This window comes from Dendrobates tinctorius, unplaced genomic scaffold, assembly GCF_039654945.1.
Source record: "Dendrobates tinctorius isolate UK_male_01 unplaced genomic scaffold, ASM3965494v1 ptg000065l, whole genome shotgun sequence".
Taxonomy (NCBI): domain Eukaryota; kingdom Metazoa; phylum Chordata; class Amphibia; order Anura; family Dendrobatidae; genus Dendrobates; species Dendrobates tinctorius.
The window spans coordinates 27,103,161-27,130,555 of NW_027361733.1; the positions used below are offsets into that span (position 1 = coordinate 27,103,161).

At 47.4% G+C, this 27,395-nt stretch overlaps 1 protein-coding gene across 3 annotated transcripts in view; it reads left to right on the top strand.

Moving 5' to 3' along the window:
• Nucleotides 1-396: 396 nt before the first annotated feature.
• Nucleotides 397-27,395, top strand: part of DNAJC5 (DnaJ heat shock protein family (Hsp40) member C5) — a 49,771-nt gene continuing 22,772 nt past the window's right edge. For 2 of the 3 annotated variants that reach the window (XM_073580843.1, XM_073580845.1), the window contains exon 1: nucleotides 397-732. The gene's annotated coding sequence lies outside the window, so the exon portion shown is untranslated. The remainder of the gene's footprint in view (nucleotides 733-27,395) is intronic. The other variant, XM_073580844.1, reaches the window with a different exon arrangement.

Consider the following 27,395-nt stretch of genomic DNA (forward strand, 5'->3'; position numbering starts at 1 on the left):
GACTTTTTTTTTATCTGAAGCATTATTTTTTTGCAGCCTTTTGATTAGCCAAAGCCTAGTTTGCGGAGTATTTTCCGTTACGAGTCAGTCAAAAAATGCTGGAAAAAAAGATAGTTTGCACATCCTAAGACTAAAATTAGACATCGGTGCTTCAAGATCAGTATTAGGGAAGAGTGGGATGGCCATATAGCTCGGTCAGGTATCGCAACGCTCGGACTGGCCGTCGGCTCTGCTGACTGAAGCATGACAGAGTGCTTTTCTATGCAGCGGATGGCCAGTCCGTTCACTTTCCCTAATTATGACTCTCCCTTTCATCTACTTTGCCCAATCCCCCCCATAGTTACCTCATGGGCTACTTGCTTCATATATATAACCCCACCTTCCTCCGCATTAGCTACTCTGCTTTCATCTGTGCCTTTCTCCCAACACTTCTTCCCAGTTCCCGCCCTCAGTTTCTGCCTCCTCCCCTTCAGTCATCGCCTCACCAACACCTTCCTCTCTCGCCCAGATTTTCCCGCCCCGGGAAACCCAAGAGCGCGTCTCCAGGTTCCCTCACTTCCGGGTGCGCGCATTCTGCGGTCCTATGTGACGTCACGGCTGGAACGCGCACGCACCGCCCCCTCTGCGTCTGACTGACGAGACGTGACCGAGCCGAACCGAGCGGCACCGGGGAGAGGTGAGAGAACCGGGGAAGGAAGCGGGGAGCAGCGTTCTGCGGATAATAGACTATCGGTGAGTGGCAGACAGGCTGCTGGGTGGTGGGGGTAGATCAGGAGGGGGTGGGGCGGCTAAATATAGGCATCATCCATAATCTCCATTGATTTACATCAGCGTCTATATCCCCGGCTGTAGTCAGTCATCAGTATATGTGTATAGGTGCAGAGCCGGCAACCGGCGTCCTCTGTGTATATAGTGGGGGGTCATAAGGAAGATGTGACATCTGCCCTGGATTCTGCATTATGTGTGCACAGTGAATCCGCCTGAGAGGAGGTGTAATATGTGTGTGTGTGTGTATATATATATATATATATATATATATATATGTGTGCACACCATATACTGCATACAGCACACGTTTACTCATATACATAAATTTATATGTACACGCTTTATACTGCACACTATATATATATATATATATATATATATATATATATATACTACCTACTATGTAGTGCATACAACACACATACTCACTATATATATATGTATATATACTGCTTACACAACACACGTATACTCGCACTATATATACTGCATACACATGCATACTCACAATATATATGCATGCATACTGTCTAGTGCATACACGTGCTCACACTATATACAAATGCTCGCTATGTGCGTGTATGTGTGTGTTTATATCTTGCATACACACATACTTATGTGTACACACCTACTTTAATATGGTATGTACGCACGCATTACATACACACGTTCACTATATACACATGCTTCTCACAAGATTAGAATATCATCAAAAAGTTAATTTATTTCAGTTCTTCAATATAAAAAGTGAAACTCCTATTATATAGAGTCATTACAGACAGAGTGATCTATTTCACATGTTTATTTCTGGTAATGTTGATGATTATGGCTTAAAGCCAATGAGAACCCAAAAGTCATTATCTCAGTAAATTAGAATACTTTATAACACCAGCTTGAAAAATGATTTTAAAATCTGAAATGTTGTCCTAGTGAAATGTATGTTCAGTAAATGTACTCAGTACTTGGTCGGGGCTCCTTTTGCATCAATTACTGCATCAATGTGGCATGGAGGCGATCAGCCTGTGGCACTGCTGAGGGGTTATGGAAGCCCAGGTTGCTTTGATAGCAGCCTTCAGCTCGTCTGCATTGTTGGGTCTGGTGCCTCTCATCTTCCTCTTGACAATACCCCATAGATTGTCTATGGGGTTAAGGTCAGGCGAGTTTGCTGCCAATCAAGCAAAGTGATACTGCTGTTTGTAAACCAGGTATTGGTACTGTTGGCAGTGTGGACAGGTGCCAAGTCCTGCTGGAGAATGAAATTTCCATCTCTAAAAGCTTTAAAATTTCAGATTTTAAAATAATTTTTTCGCTTTATAAGATGCACCTGATTGTAAGACTCGCCCCCAAATTTGGTGAAGAAAAAGAGAATTTTTTTCTTATTAAATGGACGTGTGTCTTATAATGCCAGTGTCCGTCTTTCAAATCATATATATGTCTCTCATCCTGGTATCTATATAACCCTCATCCTGGCACATTGCCCCCTTGTGCTGGCACATAGCCCCCCATCCTATCCTGGATATGGGCCCCCCCCGGGCACTATATGCCCCCCTGCTGTCACTCGCATGGCCCCCCCTCTCTCTATATACCCCCCTGCTGGCATGCACATAGGCCCCCCCCCGTCCCTATATTCCCCCCCCCCCTGCTGGCATGCACACGGGCCCCCCCGTCCCTATATTCCTCCCTGCTGGCATGCACACGGGCCCCCCCCATCCCTATATTCCCTCCTGCTGTCATTCACACGGGCCCCCCGTCCTTATATTCCCCCCCCCCCCCGCTGGCATTCACACCGGCCTCCCGTCCCTATAATCCTCCCTGCTGGCATTCACACGGCCCCCCCCCATCCCTATATTCCCCCCTGCTGGCATTCACACAGCCCCCCCCATCCCTATATCCCCCCCCCCTGCTGGCATTCACACGGGCCCCCGTCCTTATATTCCCCCCCCCCTTGCTGGCATTCACACGGGCCCCCCGTCCTTATATTTTCCCCCCACCCCTGCTGGCAATCACACCGGCCCCCCGTCCCTATATTCCTCCCTGCTGGCATTCAAACGGGCCCCCCCGTCCCTATATTCCCCCCCCCCGCTGGCATTTGCACGGGTCCCCCGTCCTTATATTCCCCCCCCCTGCTGGCATTCACACGGGCCCCCCCGTCCTTATATTCCCCCCCTGCTGGCATTCACACGGGCCCCCCGTCCCTATATTCCCCCCCGCTGGCATTCACACGGGCCCCCCCGTCCCTATATTCCCCCCTGCTGGCATTCACATGGGCCCCCCCGTCCCTATATTCGTCCCTGCTGGCATTCGCACGGGCCCCCCGTCCTTATATTCCCCCCCGCTGGCAATCACACGGGCCCCCCGTCCCTATATTCCCCCCCCTGCTGGCAATCACACGGGCCCCCCGTCCCTATATTCCCCCCCCTGCTGGCAATCACACGGGCCCCCCGTCCCTATATTCCCCCCCCTGCTGGCAATCACACGGGCCCCCCGTCCCTATATTCCCCCCCCTGCTGGCAATCACACGGGCCCCCCGTCCCTATATTCCCCCCCCTGCTGGCATTCACACGGGCCCCCCGTCCCTATATTCCCCCCTGCTGGCATTCACATGGGCCCACCGTCCCTATATTCCCCCCTGCTGGCAAGCACATGGTAAACTAACAAATGCTTAACTCTCCTTCCGATGACGGCTCTGTGCTCCCAGCTCCCCTGTGGCTCTTCCTGTGTCTGTGCTGACATCCTCCTCCTGCAATGGCGCACGGAAGGAGCTGCTCATTCAGGCACTTCATTGTAGCTTCAGGACCTTCCGTCACGTGACCGCAGGTCCTATTGGTCACGTGACGAAAGGTCCTGAAGCTACGATGAACTGCCTGAATGAGCAGCTCCTGCCACGCTCCCTAGCAGGAGGAGGATGTCAGCACAGACACAGGAAGAGCCACGGGGGAGCTGGGAGCACGGAGCCATCATCGGAGGGTGAGTATAGTGACCGGGGGGGGAGGGGGAGTGCAGGCATATGCAATATGCGCCGCTCCCCTGTCTACCAACTCGACGCGGCTTCAGCACCGAGGCGATGGACAGCTGTTGCAGTGAATATTACATGAGCCTAATGAGCGGGAGCACGTGACCTCCCGCTGTCTCTGCAGCCCGCTGCCAGCCCACCCTAGCCCCCTGACACCATGCCAAAGCCCCCCCCCCCCCCATTCTATAGCACAGCAGCACACAGATTCGGATTATAAGACGCTCCCCCCCCCCCCCCCCAAATTTCCCCCAAAATTTGGGGGAACAAAAGTGCGTCTTATAATCCGAAAAATACGGTATTCTAATACTTTTGGGTTTTCATTGGCTGTAAGCTATAGTCAACAGAAATAAACACTTGAAATTGATCACTCTGTATATATACATGCATAGACAGACTAACACACACACACACAGTATATATATATTGTGCACCCAATCCATGTATGTGTGTATATTATATACAAAAACACACATTCATCACCATCACATATACACAGACTGACATACTTGCACACTTTCCTAATCTCCATCTTCAGTGTCACCTAAGGGAACCATCTGTCCTTCAGTTTCCAGCAGTCTATCCTGCAGAGTGTGCGTCTATTAGATATATAATCTTTATATTCTCACGATTGTGGCTAGTACTGAATAATAAAGGTGACATGTAGGGGATATTCATATGTAACAGACTTGGCACAGAAATTTCTATGATTCAAAACTTCTGTTCTAACGTGAAGGGGTGTGTGACCTCAGCAGGTGCATGGGTTCCTGCAAACCTAATTCAGAAATTTCTGCCGCAGATCTTCCGTGTTAGTTATTCCCTCCCCTCTAAAAAAGAAAAAGTTTTACCTTATCAGTGGTATAGGGAATAATTTACTGATCACTGAACAGTAGGCCCAGTATACCTTTAGATAAGGTATAACTTGTTTTTGTATTTATTTGTTTTTTTGGGGGGGGGAGGGTGTAGCCCTTTAATTCTGCAGTGTATGAGGCTGAGTTCCAATCAGGAGACTTGAGACTGTCTGGATATCACAGTTCCTACTCGGACCAGGTTTCACTCATGTCTAAATTCATCCTTAGGTACTTTACAATTTCCATAAACCACTGATGAGTGATATCTGACTCTTGACCTTTTATGTCAGATATTTATTGCGTTTTGCAAAGAACCTGTGATGCATGTTTGATCACTGGAAACCCCGCCTTTTACGAGAGCATGGGTCTCAATATATTGTTCCTTGTCTCTACGGTTGGGATTTAATGGAGTAGTTTGGATGCTCATGACCTGTGTTGCTTCATTCAGGTCGATCGGACTAAAGGAGATGGCCAAGTTTAGTACTTGGCTATTATTTTCAGACCCATAAACATTAAAGGGCATGTTCAATCTAAAGAAGACAATTCTGGATCATACTATGTGACTGCAGATGGCTGAGCGGTGACAATGTGCAATGCACACTCTGTCAGGATTCCCTGTGTGGGTGGGTTGTCAATTGACTCCATGTATTGAATTTGCATACTTAGTCATATGCTGATTAGGCTTTATATTTCTTTCAACTTCCTTCTATTGAGAGAAGGCAGGTGAGACTAGCAGACACATGACCACAAGGATGCAGATTGCATACTTGACATCTTGGGAACAGCGACCGCCCATCCGCACTGGAAATTGAGACAGTGTTCCCATTGCATACTGTCACCGTTCTGCAGACATAAAGTGACTGCAGCCTTTGTTTAATTTTTTTTTTTTTTTTTTTGAGACCAGATAACCCCTTTAATGGTTATACAAGGGTCATGTACAACCATGCGTCTCAGTTCATTCCAGAACACAATGAGGTGGAATTTTATATCAGAGCCTGTCTCCAGATGACTGGGAGGGGGTCTCTTCACTTGGGGTCCCAGCAGAAGGTCCACTTGCAATCAAACAATTATCACTTGTGATAAAGTACCAATAATAAAAATAATAATAATAATCTTTATATAGCGCCGACATATTTCGCAGCCCATTACACTTCAGAGGTTCATGTACAACTGTCATAAGTAACAAAGAAAATACAATAATTAAAGCAAGGATAATGACGACCCTGCTCATAAGCTTACAATCTACAATGAAGTGGGGGTGACGCAAAGTGCGGGTGCTTACTTACAATGATGGTCTAGCCATCTTGAGCGAATGGGGGATAAAGGCTGCATGAGCTAGTCACCAGCCAATGTTTGTAGTGCTTTTGGGTGCGGTGGAGTTTGATGGAGAATTATGTTCAGAGAGATAGTGTATGGGTTATATATATAGTTGCCTACTAATGTGGGCACCAATTACAATCTATACATGTAAAATACAGCTCTTTATAGACTACTGCAATAACATGAGACATAATTTAGATGACTGTGGAGTTAAGGTGGCCATACATATAACAGAAGACTGATGGTTGAATAACAATAAAATGAACCATTATCTGGTGAACAATAATTTTCTGATGCAGCCATGCACATTTTAGTCCATATTGGTCCTTACAATCAGTCAGGTCAGACCATTCATAGTCAGTGATAAGATTGATATCCTTTCTGAGAACGAATATAGCAGCTTTAATATTAACATTCAATACTTGGATGACTACTTTAGTGTTACATTTTACTCACTGAACAATGGTTTGGGTTAAATTGTCATTATGATCATTTTTAGACAGTGTTTGGCAAACTTTTTGCTGTTATTTGTGAAAAACAGATAAGGCGCACCATGTTTTCAAGGGGGTTTTACACATAGCGATATCGCTATGTGTGATATTTACCTCCGACCAGCTCCCCCGCTGACTATCGCTGATCGCGCGAGAATGTCTGGCTCCATTTCTCGTCGGGCGCTTCCTGCTGGTGCCGACGCGTGGAGGTGGGCGGGAGGACGTCAGGATCGCTGTGTGTGAAAGGTGAGTATCGTGCGCTGCGTCGCTGCTGCATCACTGTGAGGTCTGCCTGTGTGACAGCTCACTAGCGATCATTTATCGATGCACCAGCGATCCTGACCGGGTCGGATCGCTGGTGCATCACTAAATGTAAAGGGGCATTTAGGCAGAAGAGAGCTTAACCCCATTGTCTTATAGTGGCTATTAGATGCTCAGATGATGAGCAAATATTCAGATACACTGGCAACTTTTGGACTATCATATGGATTGGATGGCTTTGCGTGTCAAGGTTTTGGTCTTGAAGTTGACTTTTAAGGGCTCATTCAGGCAAGCATATACCGTAATCGATATGTGTGCTCCACCGACCTACATGGATCCTTTATCGCCAGTGTGCCTATGCACGTGGCACTGCTTTGGTCTATTTTACAGACCATAATAATGCATGAGATGAAGCAGTTTCACGTCTGCAATTTGTGGTCGTGACTGTCCTGTTTTTCAATATGGCCATCTGAACATGACCTAAGGCAGAGGCTACCGAGCTACTTTGGCCGTGACACAATTTGCGCTGCCAAAGGTCGCTGTATGCAACTGCTGCATCTCAGCTTGGTGCAAGTGAATGCGACTCCAGAAGTTGCCGCAGCCAACCAGTTGCTAAATATTCCACTTGTTCTGACTTTGTGACTTGGCTGTCACAATACCGTGAGACCCTCATTCACTTGCAATATGCTGTGATGTAAGAGTGGCATGCGACGATCTTAAAGGGAACCTGTCACCATTTTTGGCCGATATAAGTTATGGCCATCACCTTTCAGGGCTGTTATACAGCATTCTATAATGCTGTATATCTGCCCCCAACCTGACCTAGAAAAAAGAACTTTTATTACACTCACCTGTGGGGCGGGGCGGCCCGGTCCGAGGGGTGTCGCAGGTCTTGGTCCGGCGCCTACCATCTTCTTACGATGCCGCCCTTCTGCTTGCTTCGTGTGGATGATGCAACCCTGCATCATCCACACAGGCTCCCCGGCATCGTGCTCCTGCGCAGACGTACTTTTCTGTCCTGTTGAGGGCAGAGCAAAGTCCTTCAGTGTGCGTGTGCCGGGAAAGGTCAGAGAGGCCCAGCGCCTGCGCACTGCAGGACTCAGGATATCATTGGGTCCACAGTGTAGGGTGTGTGCAGACGCTGCGGAATCCGCTACGGATTAATCCGCACGGGTTTTGCAAAAACCACTGATAAACCGCAGGTCAAAAGACCTGCGGTTTTGCCTGCGGTTTGGTCCTGCGGATTCACCATCTCCACAATGGTGGAGATAGGAACCTGCAGCGGTTTCCGCAGAAAGAATTGACAAGTCAATTCTTTCTGCGGATTCAAAACCGCAGCAAATCGGCGCGGATTTTTCCGCAACGTCTACACAGCGGTTTTTTATACCATTCATTTGAATGGTACTGTACACAGCAGCTAAATCTGCTGCGGGTCCGCAGCGGCCAAAACCGCTGCGGAAACGCAGCGGAATCCGCAGCGTGTGCACATACCCTAAGGCTGGAAACACTAACGTATGGCATCCGATGCTACAGCCTCAGGTGCGATATTCTAATGACTCTCGGCTCCAGCTCTGCTGCGAGCATGATGCTGCTGTTCACCGATCCTGTCGCATGAGAAAATTGCAGCGCAGGTGCGGAGGAGACGGAGAAACCAATTTCTACATCTCCTCCATGACCTGACTTGGCGTATATCGGACCGTACTGGCATGACATCCGAGTGCAGTCCAATGCCGGCCGCGACCAATCAGTGCATTCGAAGGACACACGCCTCCATCGGGAGATGTGCAGCGCAGAGAGAGAGACTAAAATACCTGATGCGTTAGAATCGGGCCAACCATCTAGTAGACTTATAAGGGTGTGAGTGATCCGAGTCTCGCTGCGATTGTTCTCTCATGCTGTTGCGTTATGGATGTATATGTCCCTTGCTGATAAGGGTTTGTGGTGAGTTTTGACTGTTTTCTGTTACTTTGGCTTCCTCAGTGTCTACTGTCTGTAGATAAGAGATATTAAGATGTTGCAAAACTTCATCTTCCATGGTGCAACTGCCATGATAGGATTTGTAGTAGCTGGATGGCCACAGACTGAAGATCACTGTCTTAGTCCTCATTCAGACACTTTTTTTTTTCTCATACATGGAGGGGAAAAGAAGGACCAATCTACATCATTGTGCCGGATGTGCAAATTTTTTTATGCAAAAAAAAAACTTATGAAGGTTTCTCAAGTTTCTATCAACAGTGAAAAGCTGACAACACCAGGATACAACTAGGATGCCATCAGTGTTCTGCCTGAATTTTTTTTTTTACAGACCCATTGATTTGAGTTTGATCCATGCACATCCTAGTTTGGCAAAAAAAAAGCACTGGCATATGGTACAGTCCCACTTACTAATTGATCCATATTGTATCCATAAAAACATGTATGTCTGAATAAAGCCTTAGGATATCTGAGAGAGTATAGTGACACATTGCAGCAGGATCAGACAGCATATGTAACCATAGAAACACACAGGTCGAAATGAGAACTGCATACACAAAACAGTAGATGTTTTATCAGGACCAGTTGATTTTTTTTTTTTTTTTTTTTTTAATGCATGGGCATAAAACAAAAAAGTAGTAAAAGTAAACACATCCTTTTAATATTCAACCTCTAGTATGCTCTCCTCAAAGGGAAATGCTTAGATGAGTACTTTGCATTCATGTAAGTGTCAGAGTTGGTGAGATTCACATATAGCAATGTTGGGGTTGGGGGGGGGGGGGGGGATTTGTGCTGAAGATTTAATTAACTGAGCCTCACACTGTGTTGTAATAAGTGTTATCCGATCCTCTAGACATCCAGCGCTGCTGAACTACATCAACATGTCTTCCGTTGTCATTGGAAGACCATTTACTACGGGAAGATCTACTCCCTGACACGGCTTATCTAAATGGCTCCTTGGCGGTCACCTTACAGGAAGTGACATCATTTAGAGATGCAACTTCTTGTGCAATTGACGTCATAAGCTCCTAATTTTAGCGAGATTTGTTCTGTACTGACGAAACTAAGCACTATATACTCTTGAGCATATAATGATCTAATTATTGATCTTTTGGACTGTTATAGATAACACTATTTGGGAAATGGATTTTGGCGTGATCTTACAGGAAGTTATAACTCCCTTGATATGGCCTCCTGTAGTTGCTGTGATTACTGTAAAATACGTCATAGTGATGCATTGTCCTATTATGCAAGAAACCAGTGTTAGGGTGTGTGCACACGCTGCGGATTCTGCTGTGGATCCGCAGCGGTTTTGGTCGTGCGGATCAGCAGCAGTTCCTGCTGCGGTGTACAGTACCGTTATAATCAATGAAAAATGAAAACTACAGTGCGGATTTTTCTGCGGTTTCAAAACCGCAGATGTCAATTCTTTGTGCGGATTCCGCTGCGGTTTGGCACCTGCTCCATGGCAGGTGTCAAACCGCAGGCTAAACCGTAGGTCTTTTGACCTGCGGATTTACCTGCCGTTTTTGACAAATCCGCGTGGAAAAATCCGCAGGACAATCCGCAGCGTGTGCACACACCCTTAATGTGAAAGCCAGATCTTCCTAATCAGTAATAGATTGTTCTGTGCGCCTAGACTGTCATTGTTGTTCGCAGCTGAAGGTACCATGTAAAAACTGACTATCAGGAAATTAGTCTTCCTAGGAACACTTTTTCCCAATAATTGACTAGTGTACAGTGGGTACGGAAAGTATTCAGACCACTTTAAATTTTTCACTCTGTTTCATTGTAGCCATTTGGTAATTTCAATAGTCCACTTTTTTCTCATTAATGTACACTCTGCACCCCATCTTGACTGAAAAAACCCCAGAAATGTAGAAATTTTTGCAAATTTATTAAAGAAAAGAAAAACTGAAATAGCACATGGTCATAAGTATTCAGTCCCTTTGCTCAGTATTGTGTAGAAGCACCCTTTTGAGCTAGTACAGCCATGAGTCGTCTTGAGAATGATGCAACAAGTTTTTCACACCTGGATTTAGGGATCCTCTGCCATTCTTCCTTGCAGATCCTCTCCAGTTCCGTCAGGTTGGATGGTGAACGTTGGTGGACAGCCATTTTCAGGTCTCTCCAGAGATACTCAATTGGGTTTAGGTCAACGCTCTGGCTGGGCCAGTCAAGAATGGTCACAAAGATGTTCTAAAGTCACGCTTTTGTTATTTTAGCTGTGTGCTTAGGGTCGTTGTCTTTTTGGAAGGTGAACCTTTGACCAAGTCTGAGATCCAGAGCGCTCTGGAAGAGGTTTTCATCCAGGATATCTCTGTTCTTGGCCGCATTCATGTTTCCTTCAATTGCAACCAGTTGTCCTGTCCCTGCAGCAGAAAACACCCCATAGCATGATGCTGCCACCACCATGTTTCACTGTTGGGCTTGTATTGGGCAGGTGATGAACAGTGCCTAGTTTTCTCCACACATACCGCTTAGAATTATCACCAAAAAGTTCTATTTTCGTCTCATCAGACCAGAGAATCTTATTTCTCATAGTCTGGGAGTCCTTCATGTGTTTTTTTAGCAAACTCTATGCGGGCTTTCATATGTCTGGCACTGAGGAGAGTCTTCTGTCGGGCCACTCTGCCATAGAGGCCTGACTGGTGGAGGGCTACAGTGATAGTTGACTTTGTGGAACTTTCTCCCATCTCCCTACTGCATCTGTGGAGCTCAGCCACAGTGATCTTGGGGTTCTTCTTTACCTCTCTCACCAAGGCTCTTCTCCCACGATTGCTCAGTTTGGCTGGACGGCCAGGTCTAGGAAGACTTCTGGTGGTCCCAAACTTCTTCCATTTAAGGATTATTAAGGCCACTGTGCTCTTAGGAACCTTGAGCACTGCAGAAATTCTTTTGTAACCTTGGCCAGATCTGTGCTTTGCCACAATTCTGCCTCTGAGTTCCTTGGCCAGTTCCTTTGACCTCATGATTCTCATTTAGTCTGACATGTGCTGTGAGTTCTTTTACAAATCAAGTCCTATCAGGTTAATTAAACACAGCTGGACTCCAATGAAGGAGTAGAACCATCTCAAGGAGGATCACAAGGAAATGGACAGCATGTGACTTAAATTTGAGTGTCTGAGCAAAGGGTTTGAATACTTATGACCATGTGATATTTCAGTTTTTCTTTTTTTAATAAATTTGCACAAATTTCTACATCTGTTTTTTTTCAGTTAAGATGGTGTGCAGAGTGTACATTAATGAGAAAAAAATGAACACTTTTGAATTTATCAAATGGCTGCAATTAAACAAAGAATGAAAAATTTAAAGGGGTCTGAATATTTTCCGTACCCACTGCAAATGCACCCTAAGGTTATCTGATGATTCCACTGATGCAGCCATCACAATATTGTATGGCTTTTTAGAAATCCAAGTGGCGCATAAATCTATATGAAATATAACTGCATTTTAGTGTCCGTACTACAGCCACAGCATCCCGACCTCTTAACGTTATAGATGCTATTTTCATTGTATTGTTGGCTAATAGAGCAGTGGCAGAGATGCCCCAATATATGGCTGTGTAACCAATTTCAAGGGGTTTTCTATACCGTTTTCAAAATTGGAAAGGGATGATTAGTGACGTTACCCCCCCATTCCCCCCAATCCCTTCAGTCACACGATCACTGAAGCCATCGATTGGCTGCAGGGTCAGGTGACTGAAGAACTGGTCATCACCATGTCTTCATCCGAGGAACACTGTGGAATGTAAACCTACGGGAAATGTTCTTTTCATTTTTCTTGATTTTTGTTGTTTGGATACCATAGAGATCACCAGACAATTTACTATCATTACTGCATCTATAGTATATGGAGTCCATTTTATGCATCTATACCTTCGCAGTATGCATCTACATGCGCTTCTGTCTCCTCCCTCTATATATCTGTATTCTTTAGTGAATGTCTATAATCCAACCAGTTTTTATAGGTTTACTGTCACTGATGCTTTCACTTTATAAATCTACCACCTTCAGGCTATGTGCACACAGAGCGGATCCTCCTGCGGATTTTTCCGCGCGGATTTTAGTAAATCCGCAGGTCAAATGACCTGCATTTTTCCTGCGGATTTCTTCCCTTTTTTTTTTTTTTTGCGGTTTTAGGCTGTGTACCCACGATGCAATTTTTAATCGTTTTTGCCGCGATTTTCGCACCATGCTCATTCTTTTGTGCTGAATCGCAAAGAATTGCCGCGATTCCGCACCCATAGGAATGCATGAGAATCGCTTGCTTCCGGCATGTGGCTATGCCCACCATGCGCAAAGTTAAGCGTCTCATGTGCGGTTGGTACACACGGTGTGGAGGAGAGGAGACTGTCCTCCAGGCCCTGGGTACCATACCCCTGTTAAAAAAAGAATAAAATATCGGGGTATGTTTACCTTCCGACGTCCCGCGCTGCCATCCCGGGCCTCAGCTTTCCCAGTAATGCCTTGCGGCAGAGTCCTGTGATGACGTAGTCTCGCATGACTCTAGCGGTCTCGTGAGATCGCTATAGCAATGCGAGACCAACGTCATCACAGGTCTCGCAAGGCATTACTGGGAACGCTGAGGCCCGGGATGGCAGCGCGGGACGTCGGAAGGTAAATATACCCCGATTTTTTTTTTTATTTTTTTTTTTTTAATTATTTTTTACATTCTATCTTTTACTATTGAAGCCGCATAGGCAGCCTCAATAGTAAAAAGTTGGTCACACTTGTCAAACACTATGTTTGACGAGTGTGACCAACCTGTCAGTCACTTTCCAAGCGATGCTTCAAATCGCTTGGAAAGTGCTTGAATATCGCACGCGAAAATCACGAACATAATCGCGGTAAAATTGCGCAGAAAAAACGCGCGATTTCTGGGAAGGAGTCCGGTTTTCAGTATCCGGATTTAAACGCAACATGGGCACATAGCCTGACTGCGGTTTTCCACCTGCGGATTTGTAGAATGGAGCAAGTGGAAAACTGCAGCAAAACCGCACAAAAGAAGTCACATGCTGCTTTTTTGTCCGCACAAAAACCGCGCTGAAAAAACCGCAGCATGTGCACAGTGGTTTGTTTTTTTTTTTGTTACATAGGCTATAATGGTACTGTACATCACCTGCAGTTCTGCTGCAGATCCGCAGCGGAATCCGCACCGTGTGCACATGGCCTCAATGTGTAGATCTTTATAACATCTCTTGCTGCTCTGTGGGACTGCACTGGCCTGTATCCCGTTATTTTAATTATACTGTTAGCTAATAGAGTTTGAGACCCCTAATATATCCCTTTATGATCAAAGGATAGGGTCTCACTGCATAGACCTGTATCCTCGCCCCTGCCTGCGTTGTACAAACCTATAATCTCCCATCCATTCCCTCTCCTGAGTTGCATACATTATTGCTTTTTTTTCCATAGTTTTGCCAACCTAACTAAAAATGATAATGCAAACTTTTCTTATTTTCGGTAACACTTTCTGTTCCAGCACATGATTTGCACATCCCAACTCCTTTCACAAACATACCAGCTGATGCGTCATCCCTGTGTTAACCCCATCTATTCCAGGGAAGGGCAGCGGTGTGACAAATTCGACTTGTACCATTTTATCTTTCTCCTTCACTACGGCATAGCTCTTAGGTGACAGATATCCAGCTCGGCATGGGTATTTATCACTTGAGCCCTTTAGGCAATGTGGTTCCACAGACAGATATTGGCAGGAGGTGGATTCATCCCATGGTCTTGCCAACATCTGGCTCTGTTCTGTGTAATGAAAGCTAGTGAACCAGAGACCTGTTCTGTATTACGTCCACAGGATTTTAATAGGAAGCTGAAAATATTGATCCCCCCCCATCTTAATTTGTTTTAATCACAGGTTCACTGAGCCAGCTATTATTAGATTTATTATTGCATGTTGAAGAATGCCCGACATCTTGTGTGCATTTCAGCGCCTTTGAAAAGCTGGATGTTAAATATAATGGGATGCTGTATATTGTGTAAATATTGTATGCAGCGTTTTTGCAGTATTAGTCTTTAGTTTCATGTTCACATCCACTCATTCCAATACCAATAAATATTAAAAAACCCTACTGACCAGTAAGTGTCGGTTTCCGGTTTTGTTCATTTTGGCAAAATTATTGCTACATGTATTTTTGGCCCACCAATCAAATCTGACAGATGTGCCTTATTAGTATAGCATGTGTGTACAGCCTTACCTTTCTGATTCTTATGTATTTTATCCAGTGCTGTGTACAAGGAAATTCTATTATGGTAATTTGAAAACAGCAAGTTGTTTCTTAGCCAGGCTTTCCAAGCAGGGGTTTCTTTTGCCATCATAACAGGCCATGGTGGACCCATTATATGTTAGTGGCATGCCACAGATATAGCATGGATTTACCATGTCCAGTGTTATGATGGAAAGCAATGATGCAAATGTTAACGTGACTTCAGCTGTGAGAACTAAGATGAGCGAACGTGCTCTGTGATACCCGGTTATCACTCGAGTAGCACGGTGCTCATTTCTCGGTGATTAATGGACAGTGCTCTATGTAAAGCTGGAATCCCCGTCCTACATCTTTGGCGCCATTTACGCAGCCAATAAATATTGCCTGTGAGTCACTAATGCCATTGCCATCTTGGTTATGGCATTACTGTGATTGGCTGGCAGTCTGACATCAGGGATTATAAAAGGACAGGTGCCGGCTGGCTCAGAAACACTGACGCCATTGCACAGCTCTGTGCCACTTCGTATTGGAGGGAGAGAGTGCTTGTCTAGGCTTGTGTGCACAGCATAACGAATCAGAGTCCTGTAGTGTTCATATTGGTATGGAAGCTGAACCATCATACTTACAGTCCTTATAAGGGCTAATTATTTGCTTTGCTGTTTGTATCACATACAAATGGCATTTAGCCTAGGGAAAGAGAGGGAGAGTTGCAGGAGCAGGGATAGTGACAGAATCCAGTCTGTAGACAGGCCCGTGCAGTCATTTGTGGGGGCTGAAAAAATGGAATATATTTTGAACCATCAAGTATTGCATGCTTTGAGGTCCTTTTTATGTTGTATAATGCACCCAAAAATCGCTGAAACATTTTCCTGGGCTACATTTCTCAGCCATTGACTATTCTATAGTGTGGAGTACATTTCTGTGATCTCTAAAACTGACAAAAAGCTTTTAAAAAATGTTGTAGGCTTCCATTTCTCAGCCACACAATGTTATGTGGTCTGTGAACATTTCTGTGATCTCTAAAACCTGAGCACATTGAAAACATTTTTCTGGATTTAATTTTGTCATCCATACACTTTTGCATTCTTTCTGTTACATTACGGTGGAGTAAACTCCCCAAAACTGCTTTGATTGCTGCAGATGACCAATTTTTTTTCTTTTATTAGAAATACACTTTGGTTTCAAGAGACCTAGCAATTACAAAATGCGTAAGGCGTGCATTAAGGGATGGGGAAGTGCTGATGATGGTACACGCAGATGCCGAGGATGTGGGGCAGGTGCGACTATACCTGTTGCTGGAGCACTAGAAACACGCTCATCTTTGTCATAGGTTCCTGTCCCACTTTGCAGGGAGGCACGGTACACCACTTCTGAAGCCAGAGCAGTTCGAACAGGTGGGTCAGTTGGATAGCGGATAATGCTTCCCGCAAGCTTGGCAGCACCACACAGTCTTGTCAACCTAAAGTCTGGATCACCTAATCACCTAATCCTCACCCTGATTTTCCTTCTACCCACCATGTTGTCCCAGGACACTCTGAAGAGCTGTTTACCACAACATTTCTTGATTTTGGCCTCTCTGCCTGCATGCTCCAAGAGGGACATGACATACTGTTTAGTGATGCACAAAACTTAAAGCAGCCACAAGAACATGACGGTGGCCCGGTGGGGAATGGCAAATTTGGGATAAGGAGGAAGATAATGAGACACAGTTGCCGCTAAATCTTGTTGTTAAGTCACAAAGTCAGGAGGACTAGGGTGCGGTGGTGGATGAACAAGTCACCGACCTAACATGGGAAGCTGGCATGCAGAGCGAGGCCAGCAGCACTAAGTGGGAGAGAGTGGCAGCACCGAAACAGAAAGGAAGACTGTTCTGCAGAACACTGACACTCCTGAATTTTTCCATGAAAGAGAGGTGTTCCCCAGTCTGGGACATTTTTTTTTTTTTTTTTTTTTTTTAAGGGAGTTCTGAGACAAACAAAATGGCCATTTGCGACCTGTGCTATGCCAAGATCAGCAGGGACCTTACCACTAAGAACCTAATCACCACCAACCTGTTCAGGCACATGCTATCTAAACACCCGACTCTGTGGGTCGAACGCCTGGTCCACGATTGGTGCCATCTGGTGATATCACTGCATTTTCCCCCGTGATAGGTGATTACCAATCACCTGTCCAAAACACTGGCACAGATGCCTCCTGCTCTGCACCTATCCTTGCACATTCTGACTTGCCAACATCAAGCACTTCCAAATCCTTGTCCCAGCACAGCATTCAGCTGTCCCTACCCCAGGCCTTGGAATGAAAGACCGTTCCCAGCCTCCCAGCCACCCACCCACAGGCCCAAATGCGAAATGGGCACATTTTCAGGCTGCTTGTCGTGTAAATGTTGCCATTTAGGTTGGTAGACACGGAGGATTTATGCTGACTCGTGGCGGCAACCGTCCCTTGGTGTTCTGTCCCCCTGCCCCCCGCTTTTTCTCCGAGGGTGGCATCCCCGCCTTTTACCAGCTCGTGTCCAGAAACATCATCCGTGCCCTTACCAATACATTTACTGGCAATGTCCACTTAACGACCAACACGTGGCCAAGCACTTGTGGCCAGGGATGCTACAATTCATTTATGGCACACTGGGTGAACACTGTGGAGGCTGGGGCCGAGTCACACCCTAGCACAGCACATGTGCTCCTGTCCCGATGCTTAGGAGTTCTGGCCCTACTTCTATCGTGGTATGTGCAGATGATCTGGAAGTGGCAGCACTTTGGATGTAGTGCATGTTCCCTGCATCCAAAGCGCTGCCTTCTATTAAACGAAGGTGAATTTGCATGTGTTCACTGAACTATGCTGATTCCCAAGTTCCAATACATTCTTTTGGTGAAATTTTTTCTTTCGGAGACTAGTGTCTCCGCAAGAGAAATTGACATGCTGCGGTCTGGAGAGACATGGACACATAGTGGGCATGTGATTTCTTTAAATCCTATCTACTATGCTGTAACATCTGGCTGCTGCAGGTTGGACGCTGCACAAGTACGCAGTGTCCAACCCGCAAAGTTTACTGATTGTGTGCACATACATCAAGGTTCCCGCACCCCCTCCTGCTCTTCCTCATCCTCCATCTCCGATGTGCTACCCGTATCTCGTACTCAAAGCACATCGTCCAAATCAGTTGTAAGCTCCGCAGCACTGCCTCAGCCAAGCAGCAACAGGCTTTGCTGAAGCTAATTTGTCTAAGAGATAAACCGCACATCTCTGCACAGTTACTTAAAGGAATAACAGACCAGATAGATCTGTGGTTTTTACTGCTGAACCTCCAACCAGGCATGGCCGTGTGTGACAATGGGCGTAACCTGTTGGCGGCTGTGGAGCTTAGCAGTCTCACACACACCATGCTTAGCACATGTGGTCAACTTTGTAGTTGAGCGGTTTCTGGAAACATACCCAAATTTGCCAAAGCTTCTGGTCAAGGTACGCCACATCAGCTCCCGTTTCCCCAAGTCGGCTACTGCTGCCGCCACTCTGGCGATGCAGCAGCGCATTCAAGTGTCAACTCACTGGCTGGTGTGTATTGTCGCCTCGCGCTGGAATTCCACACTGCACATGCTGGCAAGGCTTTGTGAACAGAAGAGGCTAGTGGTTGAGTACCAGCTCCAACACGCCTATTGGTATTCTGGTCAGCCTCCACAAATAACAACTGAAGATTGGGCCTGCTTGACACTTGTGCGGTTTTCTGAGTTTTTTTGAGGACATAACAAAGATGTTGAGCGGCGATGACGCCTTAGACATCTCAACTATCCAGCTTCTGTGCCAACTTAAACTGTCACTGCTCACAATTAAACATGAAGCTTTGTATGCGGATTGGGTATCAATGAGGAACAGGAGCTGGTGGATAGCGCAACAGAGACTAGTTGTCACATATCCTTCATACCGTCTCTTACATGGATGGGCTGAGAATTAGAGATGAGCGAACATCGTTGGCTCCCTCCTTATTCGGCTTGCTTTAGTGCTTAACAAAGAAGCTGCATCGGGAACCCAGGTACCTGGTGCGCTTCCGATTATCGACTGTTTGGTGTCGCAGCTGCATGTATCGCAGCTGTGTGACAGTCACAACACGTGCATGGAGAGCTTGTGTGTTGTGACTGTCAGAACAGCCCTGACTCATGCAGCTGCGGCACTGAATAGCTGATTATCGGGAGCGCTCCAGGTATCCGGGTTTCCAATGCAGCTTCTTCGGCAAGTGCTATAGCTTGCCGAATAAGGAGGGAGCCGATTATGTTCATTCATCTCTACTGAGGATGGCAATGAGGAGGAGGAGATGGAGAGTCGTCAACATGGTGTTGACAGGGAAGTGTTGGCTGTATGGAGCTTGGCACATATAACCAACTTTATGTGCTGCTGCCTTTCCCGTGAACCTCATGTTACATTTATCTTGGCCAAAAAAGAGTACTGGTTGTTCACCCTGCTAGACCCATGCTACATGGAGAACTTTGCATCTCTTTTTTTTTTTTTGAGGTGGAGAGGTCTGCTAAAATGGTTCTATACCAGAAGGCCATTGTGGAAAATATGGAGAAGAGGCCAGGGAGACACACGGCAGAGGCCAGGGAGACACACGGCAGAGGCCAGGGAGACACACGGCAGAGGCCAGGGAGACACACGGCAGAGGCCAGGGAGACACACGGCAGAGGCCAGGGAGACACACGGCAGAGGCCAGGGAGACACACGGCAGAGGCCAGGGAGACACACGGCAGAGGCCAGGGAGACACACGGCAGAGGCCAGGGAGACACACGGCAGAGGCCAGGGAGACACACGGCAGAGGCCAGGGAGACACACGGCAGAGGCCAGGGAGACACACGGCAGAGGCCAGGGAGACACACGGCAGAGGCCAGGGAGACACACGGCAGAGGCCAGGGAGACACACGGCAGAGGCCAGGGAGACACACGGCAGAGGCCAGGGAGACACACGGCAGAGGCCAGGGAGACACACGGCAGAGGCCAGGGAGACACACGGCAGAGGCCAGGGAGACACACGGCAGAGGCCAGGGAGACACACGGCAGAGGCCAGGGAGACACACGGCAGAGGCCAGGGAGACACACGGCAGAGGCCAGGGAGACACACGGCAGAGGCCAGGGAGACACACGGCAGAGGCCAGGGAGACACACGGCAGAGGCCAGGGAGACACACGGCAGAGGCCAGGGAGACACACGGCAGAGGCCAGGGAGACACACGGCAGAGGCCAGGGAGACACACGGCAGAGGCCAGGGAGACACACGGCAGAGGCCAGGGAGACACACTCAAAAGTGTGAACCAATTTCATGACACCAGCCCAGTGCCCAGGACCTGATGACCGGGTATTTTTGAAAAGGAGGTAAAAGTTTTTAAAGATGGTCAAGCAATACCTGGCCAAACAAACCAGCATACTCCCTAATTCCTCTGCGACTTTCAACTATTAGGTCTCAAACCTGGACACCTGGCATGAGCTGTCCTTCTATGCCTTGGAGGTGTTGTGCTGCTTTGACGCTAGCGTCTTGTCTGAGTGGGGTTTTAGTGCCGCTGGGGGGTGTCATAACAGACGGGCGCTTTAGCCTGTAAGAGAATACAGACAGGCTCACTCTCATAAAAAATGAACAAAGCCTGGATTAGCCCACACTTCCTCCTTCCCCCATGACGGCACCACGGAGAGAGGGGATCCGCCCCATGGGGACAGGAAACCTACCGATAAAAAGGTGGTACCTCTCTCCCGCGTCAGTTGGTTTCCTGTCCCCATAGGGAACCTCTAGACTTGCCAGATGCCGGGGCCGACCAGTCTGGAGGATAGCAGCGGGAGCCCCCGGGGTAGCCGCCCCAGCTGGGACGAGGCGCCACCGCTGGGGTCAGCGGGCCTCCAGGGTGCAGGGAGGAGAGGCGGCAGCAAGAAGATCCGTCCTCCCTCAGGATGGCGGCTGGAGCAGGTATCCCCCACACGCGCTGGCAGCTGTCGGTGGTGCACACGCGCGGGGCGGAGCGCGTGACGTCACACAGGGGCCGGCAGGAAAGGGGGAGACGCCGCCGCCCGCGCAATGCACCACTGGGAGCCGGGGGTGGTGCGCAGGGCGGAGCGGCGACGTCACACACGCGCGGAGGGCAGGGGGAGACGCCGCCGCCCGCGCAATGCACCACTGGGAGCGACGGTGGTTCGCGGGGCGGAGAGTCCGACGTAACATGCCGCAAACCAGCTGGCCGGGTGCAACAAGAGGAAATTTTTTTTTTTTTTTTTTGAAACTTGCCCTCACTTGGCTTAAAAGCGCTCAGGGGGCATAGTGCAGCCTGTCACCAGGAGCCATGAGCACTGAGCCAGAAGAGCAGCAGCTGTTGGACGCGTCTTCGGACACAGGACACCAGCAGCAGCCACGGAAGTCACCGCTGCAGCACCGTCTGAAGGAGACCAAGGAGCAGTCACAGCGGCACGGCAGCAGCAGCCGTTCAGAGTCCCGACGCAGCAAGGAGTCTGGGGGGACAGGGGTCCCAAAGGACAAGCAGCGTGCAGATCCGGGGCCCACATCTGATTCGGTATCCTTCGGTCTGGCTGGTAAGTGGACTACGTGAACGTATATTCTGTAATTAGGGCCTGTCCTTCTCTTATAGGGGAAGAAGTGCACACAGAAGTCCAGCCACAAGATATGCCCACTTTGTAAGGAGGAGCTCCCCATGGCATGGGGAAAAAGCTCTGCCAGTCCTGCATTTCACCTACAATATGCAAGGAATCCCCAGGGTTCGCTTCTGACCTTAGAGCCCTAATTGCCCACCAGGTAGAGAACACCGTCAAAACCCTGCAGGGAAAAAGCAAAAAGCATAAGAAACCCAAAATAAAGGAACCCGAGTCAGATACTAGTGATGGGGAGAGCGGATCCTCTTCATCAGTCACAGCCCGTCATCCGGCTCCTCGTCCTCTGCGGGTGAAGGTCGCAGCTGCTTCCCTATAGAAGAGACGGATAACTTAATAAAGGCTATCAGAACCACTATGGGGCTAGTAGACACCAGGCCTAAAAGAACCATCCAGGATGCCATGTTTAGTGGGTTGGAGCAGAAGAAGAGGAGGTCTTTTCCCATGAACGATAAAATCCAGGCGCTCATACAGAGGGAGTGGAAAAGGCCAGAGAAAAAGGGCCTCCTAGCACCAAAAAGAAAATACCCCTTTGAGGAGCCAAGCTGCTCGTTTTGGGACAAGGCACCGAAAGTGGATGTAGCCATAGCAAAAGCCTCGAAAAAATTTTCTCTGCCGTTCGAGGACATGGGGACACTGAAAGACCCTATGGATAAAAAAGCTGATACATTCCTAAAAGGAGCCTGGGAAGCAGCCGGTGGTGGACAAAAACCTGCTAAAGCTGCCACTTGCACAGCCAGAGCCCTGATGGTGTGGCTGGACCAGCTGGACGACCAACTAAAGAACAAAACGCCAAGGGGAGCAATCCTGGACTCCGTCCCGTTAATTAGAGGAGCAGCGGCATTGCTAGCGGATGCATCCGCGGTCTCAATCAGGTTGACAGCCAGGGCAGCCTCATTCTCGAATGCAGCACGAAGGGCTCTATGGCTCAAGTGCTGGACGGGAGACCTACAAGCAAAAACTAAGTTGTGCTTCATCCCCTGTGAAGGTGAATTCCTTTTTGGGCCTACACTGGACGATATACTTGAGAAAGCAGGTGATAAAAAGAAGTCTTTCCCTAACCCATCCAATTTCACCTTCAAACGGTTTCGGAGCTGGAAATTTATCCAAAGGAAGCCACCTAAAAACTCCCAGGACAAGTGGGAAGATAGAAGAGGCAAAAGGAAGGGGTTCATGTTCGGGAAACCGGCAGACAAGAAGCAACCCCAATGAAGGCGTCTCCCAGGTAGGGGGAAGATTGAGCCTCTTCATCCCGACCTGGGAAAAGATATCAAGCAGTTCCTGGATCCTAAGCATCGTAGAAACAGGTCTCAAATTAAAATTCCACACCTCACCCAAACCCTCTTTCGTAGTGACCCCACAGAGGCAGTCGATAGTAGAGCAAGTTGCAGTACAACAAGAGATTCAGACCCTGGTGGAGAAAGCGGTGTTGCAGGAGGTTCCCCACCAAGAAAAAGGAGAAGGCTTCTATTCCCCTATCTTCTTACGAAAGAAACCAGATGGGACGTTCAGGATGATAGTGAACCTAAAAAGGTTAAACAAATGCCTAGTGATTCCTCCATTCAAGATGGAAACAATAAAATCTGCAGTAAAGATATTGTTTCCAGCTTGTTACATGATGGTACTCGACTTGAAAGACGCGTACTATCACGTCCCCATACACACGGATTACCGCCGGTTTCTCAGAATAGCAGTCACAATAGGTGGAGAAATAAAGCACTACCAATTCAAAGCCCTCCCATTTGGGCTGTCCATCGCCCCGAGAGTATTCACGAAAATCATATCTGAGGTTATGGCACACTTGAGAGAACAGGATGTCCTAATAGTCCCATACTTGGACGACTTCCTAGTAGTAGGCAACTCCCCCGGTCATTGCAGAGACCAGTTGAACCAGACTATGAAATCCTTGTCCAACCTAGGTTGGCTGCTGAACTTACCGAAATTTTGGTTAATTCCGAGCCAAGTACAAGAATATTTAGGCATAACCATAGATTTCATCAGGCAGGAGTGCTGCCTCCCCGAAGGGAAAAGGCTACACATAGAACAGCTAGCAACAGGAGCAATGACACGGACACTAATGACACTCAGGAAGGCCATGTTCTTGCTCGGCTCAATGACAGCCTGCCTACCAGCTGTCCAGTGGGCCCAAGCTCATACAAGAGATCTCCAGTGGGAGATACTAGAGGCAGAAATTTCTCTTCACGGGAATTTAGAAGGGCAGTTAAACATCTCACCCGTAACAGCTTGCTCTCTACAGTGGTGGACGAAACCAACCTATCCAGGGGGGTTCCTTGGGTGATACCGGTCTCTCAGTTCCTTACTACAGATGCAAGCCCCAGGGGGTGGGGGCTCACTGGGACAACCTGGTAGTACAAGGAACCTGGACAGAAAACGAAAAAACAGCCTCCTCGAATATAAAGAAGCTATTAGCCGTGAAGCACGCCCTCCAGTATTTTCTATACTCCCTCAGAGGCCACCACGTAAGAGTGTTCTCGGACAACAGCACTGTAGTTGCTTACTTAAATCATCAAGGGGGCACGAGATCCCGTACCCTTATGTAAGTGACAAAGTCAATTTTCCACTTTGCAGAGGGGAACCTAGGCTCCCTGACGGCATTACACATAAAAGGGTCAGACAGTTGATGGCGGACTTTTTAAGTCGCACACAGTTGAGACAGGGCGAATGGGAGCTGAACCAGGAATTTTTCAATCAGATCACAAAGCTATGGGGGAAACCCTACATAGACCTATTCGCCAACAAGACGAATCGGAAAGTGAAAACTTTCTGTTCCATAGACCCATCCGGGGACCCGATAGCCCTGGACGCCCTTATGATCCCCTGGCACTTTCCCCTTGCATATGCGTTCCTGCCAATAGCCTTAATTCCATCAGTTCTGAGGAAGATTCGGGAGGACAAAGCAAGGGTAATATTAATAGCCCCCTTCTGGCCGAGAAGGACATGGTTCTCTCGGTTGAGGAGAATGTCCATCTCCGATCCTTGAGTCCTCCCAGATATCCCGAACTTACTCTCCCAGGGCCCAGTACTGCACCCTCAGGCGGAGAACCTACATATGATGGCCTGGAATTTGAAAGGGCTCTATTAATCAACAGAGGCTTCTCCCAAAATTTAGTATCCACGCTACTGCGAAGCAGGAAGCCGATAACCACTAGACAGTATGTGAGGGTCTGGAGGAAGTTCCTTTCAGTATCAAAGGCTAGTTTAAAGGGGAAGGTACCCATATCAAAGATCTTAGAGTTCCTCCAAAGGGGCTTAGAGCAAGGCCTAGCTACCAGCACACTAAAGGTTCAAGTGGCAGCCCTGGGGGCCCTATACAACTGTGACTTGACAGGGAATCGTTGGGTATCCAGGTTCATTAAGGCAGTCAGTAGATCCAGGCCCGTGTCTTACCTAAACACCCCTCCTTGGGATCTAATCTTGGAACTCTCAGCCCTGTCCAAGCCCCCCTTTGAGCCTTTGCAGGAAGCACCGCTAAAATTAATATCTCTCAAGACCTCCCTCTTGGTAGCCCTCACATCGGCCTGTAGAATTAGCGACATCCAGGCCCTGTCAGCCTTTCCTCCATTCACAGAGATTCTGGATGACAGGGTGGTACTTAGGACAGACCCAGCCTATCTGCCGAAGGTAGCGTCCTGATTCCACAGAACTCAGGAAATCTCCCTCCCCTCCTTTTGCCCCAATCCCAAAAACAAAGGAGAAGAGACCTTGCACACATTAGATGTCAGGAGATGTCTAATGGTATACTTAGTGGCAACCAGGGAGTGTAGGAAGGATAGGTCTCTTTTTGACTGCTTCCAGGGGCCAAAGAAAGGGCGAAGGGCATCAAAGAGCATGCTGGCGAGGTGGATAAGGGACGCCATTAACTTGTCGTACTCATCAGAAGGCTCGGACATCCCAGGCAGAATAACGGCCCATTCCACAAGAGCGGTGTCAACTTCCTGGGCAGAGAGAGCAGGCGTCTCCATTGAGCAGATATGTAGAGCCGCTACTTGGTCCTCTCCTTCAACTTTCTTCAACCACTATCGTCTGGACCTAGCCACCTCCTCAGATCTAACCTTTGGTAGAAGGGTGCTGGAGGCAGTGGTTCCCCCCCAATAGTCTCTGCAATTCTCTCCATGGTGCCGTCATGGGGGGAAGGAGAAAATCGTAGTTACTTTCCGTTAACGGTATTTCTCTGATCCCATGACGGCACCCGTATATTCCCTCCCTACACGTGTGGAGTGCGCACTTATTGTAAATATAGTTTAGTCAGAAAGTCACATGGTGTCTCCTCTACGCAGTTTAATAATTATAGATATTCCCTTTTCTTAAAGTGTTGTTAGTATTAGGCTGAAGTTCCATTAATGCTCTGTAAAACAACTGATGCGGGAGAGAGGTACCGCCTTTTTATCGGTAGGTTTCCTGTCCCCGTGGGGCGCATCCCCTCTCTCCGTGGTGCCGTCATGGGATCAGAGAAATACCGTTAACGGTAACTACGATTTTTTTCATACCATCAGATGACAGAAGCACATAAATTGTTTGTAATATTCAATATTTTAATGAGGCCTGCCAGTAGTTGCCTTTCAGGGGTCTATGGATGACCCTCCTCATAATTTGTCTGGCTTTGCACTTTCTGTAAAGCCTTTATGACTGTATAACTACAACTACACTTTCCTACCCATACACTATTCTGTGTTCTGGGGAACATTTTTTGTGATATATAAGACTCAAAAAAAAGTTAAATTTTGCTGGGCTACATTTCTCAGCTATACGGTATTACATGTTCTTGGTACATTTCGTTGATATAAAATCCTGAAAATACTTGTTCAAAATTGTATTGTTATAATATTGGTCACCCATAGACTATTCCGTGGTTTGAAGTACATTTCCATGGTATATAACCCTCAAAAAAAACTCGTTCAAAATTTTTCGGTATTATAGTGGTAATCCATAGACCAGACCTGGGCAAGGGGCGGCATCCGGCCCGCCCACTGCCTGTGACCGGCCCGCGGAGGGGTCCGGGACTTCTCTGGTTTCTGCTTTCCTCATGAATCATTCATGAGGAAAGCAGAGGAGTCCTTCACTTTGTTCTCATGTAGCTAATAAAAGGGCGAATTGGCCTTGTGTTTTGGATCATCGTCATGTTGGAACGTCCAAGTACGTCCTATGCGCAGTTTCTGGTCTGATGATTGCAAATTTGCCTCCAGTATTTGCTGATAATGTGCTTCATTTATCTTTCCTTCAACTTTGACCAAGTTTCCTGTACCTTTTGTAGCTCTCACATCCCCAAAACATCAGCAATCTACCTCCGTGCTTTACAGTAGGAATGGTGTTTCTTTCATTATAGGCCTTGTTGACCTCTCTCCAAATGTAACATTTATGGTTGTGGCCAAAATATAAAATTTTGGTCTCCTCACTCCAAATTACCTTGTTCCAGAAGTTTTGAGGCTTGTCTCTTTGCTGTTTTGCGTATTGTAGGCAAGATACTTTGTCACATTTGTGCAGTAATGGCTTTCTGCTGGCGACTCGACCATGCAGCTCATTTTTCTTCAAGTCCCTCCTTATTGTGCCTCTTGAAACAGTCACACCGCTAGTTTTCAGAGAGTCCTGTATTTCAGCTGGTGTTATTTTTGGGTTTTTCTTTGCATCCCGAACAACTTTCCTGGCAGTTGTGGACAAAATTTTTGTTGTCTACCTGACCGTGTTTTTGTTTTTACAGAGCCCCTAATTTTCCATTTGTTAATCACAGTTTGAACGCTGCTGACTGGCATTATCAATTCCTTAGATATCTTTTTGTATCCCTTTCCTGTTTTTTACAGTTCAACTACCTTTTCCCATAGGTCCAATTACATTTCTTTTGCTTTCCC